This window comes from Nannospalax galili, unplaced genomic scaffold (assembly GCF_000622305.1).
Source record: "Nannospalax galili isolate Female #2095 unplaced genomic scaffold, S.galili_v1.0 scaffold386, whole genome shotgun sequence".
In the NCBI taxonomy this organism is placed as follows: Eukaryota; Metazoa; Chordata; class Mammalia; order Rodentia; family Spalacidae; genus Nannospalax; species Nannospalax galili.
The window spans coordinates 2,183,165-2,185,135 of NW_008356676.1; positions in this window are offsets into that span (position 1 = coordinate 2,183,165).

Here is a 1,971-nt window from a genome sequence, read left to right on the forward strand (position 1 = left end):
GTAGCGAACAGCGGGGGAGATGGAAGGGTGAATGTGGCTTGGGGAGTCGAGGCACGGAGAGCTGCGCTATAGACTTACCCCAAGAGGCCTGAGGATAGGGGTGCAGGCTAGGAGAGTTAGCCGGTGGTGCAGGTCCAGGGATGCAGAGAGAGGTGAGGGCGGAGCCAGGACCAGAAGCAGTGCTCCTGGGGCCCAAGAAAGGCACTGAGTTGGTCTGGGTGAGAAGGGTCAGGAAGTAGTATTGGTTCCCCAGGTGTCTGGGGCCCCAAGACTAGGAATGGCGCAGGGCCCAAACTAGGAGTATAGAAAGGCGAGGCGGGGGGATGGAAGGGGGGATGTGGCTTAGGGAGTCCTGGCGCAGAAAGCTGTGCTATAGAGTTACCCCAAGAGGCCTGAGGATAGTAGTACAGGCTAGGAGAGTTAGCTGGTGGTGCAGGCCCAGGGAAGCAGAGAGAGGTGAGGGTGGGGCCAGGACCAGAAGCGGTGCTCCTGGAGCCCAAGAAAGGGACTGAGTTTCTCTGGGTGAGAAGGATCAGGAAGCAGTATTGGTTCCCCAGGTGTCTGGGGCCCCAAGACTAGGAATGGCGCAGGGCCCAAACTAGGACTATAGAATGGCAGGAGGGATGAAAGGGTGAATGTGGCTTAGGGAGTCCTGGCCCAGAGAACTGCGCTATAGACTTACCCCAAGAGGCCTGAGGATAGTAGTCTCCATTTTCCTTTTTTAATAACCATGAGACACAATAACATTAGCAAACAAATTTTTCATCTGTTGTGAGACTTCTTTTCCTGGGGATACTAAGCAATGTTTTTCCCCTTTTTAGGTTGTAGTATCAAACCAATGTTTGATTACATTAAAGTTTTTCTGGGGAACAAGTGAATTACTGAGGTTACTTACAGAGATGACTGAGGGGTTGCTGAGGTATATGAGTGACCTGAGAGTATTTATATTGGAAAGCTGTAACCCAGCAGGGATCAAGCCTTCTCTTCCTACCTTTTTCAGATAATATACTTTACTACTTGCCAAACCTAGGAGACCATGTGATTAGGGTCAAATTACATACAGTTGGCTGGGAAGAGCAGCTGGATACTCAGGTGAGGGTCCAATGACCCTGTTTACCCCTCCCCCTTTAATTAAAGAATATGATAGTCAAGTCAACACGTTCAATTGTGATGATTTTTTGTTAGTGGACACAGCTGAAGTCATGAAGATGATGGTAGTTTGACTCAGAAGTAGTAGTATCATCTTACTAAAAGAACACGGAATCTAAATTATATACATAAGATAATGTAATAAGTTAATATTACCTGTGGACGTATTGTGTTTTATAAGTTTGTAGGTAAATCTTTTACCTTATGTAGTTTAGAGAGTGATCTACCAAAGCCTTGCTTTAGGTGGAAAAAATCAATTGGTACATAGTTAAACATTATCAAATTGACATTTACAACCTCCAGCACAATCAATTAGGGAAAACTGTGCTATAACCCTGTTCAGACTTTATAACTGTTGGAGTGGGAGAGATGGGAGGGGTGTCCTGTCCATGAGGGGATGGAGGGGCAGGGGTATCGGAGGCAGGGCCTGGAATCAAAGTAGAAGTTAGATACAGGAGAGATAAATGAGTTATTTGAGCTAGAAGCCAGAGTAGGGGAGACTAGGGAATATTTGGCAAGGAGGTGTTTAAGGTTTTTGATATTCTTAAGTAGAAGAGAGTTAGTGGAAGGAGAGTAGGTGATGGACTTAGAGTGTTGCTGGAGAGGGGGAAGGTCATGGCATTGAGAGGGAGTTCAAGTTGGAGAAAGGAGGAAAGATGGGTTGGGCCCTGGAATGGGAGGCAAGGGAGAGTATAGAAGGGGAGCAAGGGGAGGACTTGGCTGTGCCTCAGTTTGGGGAGCAGGAGGAGGTTGGGGATGGGTCCTAATCAGAGGCAGTTCATTGGCTATGGTAGGATGAAAAGCTGAGGTTGAGGGGTGGGG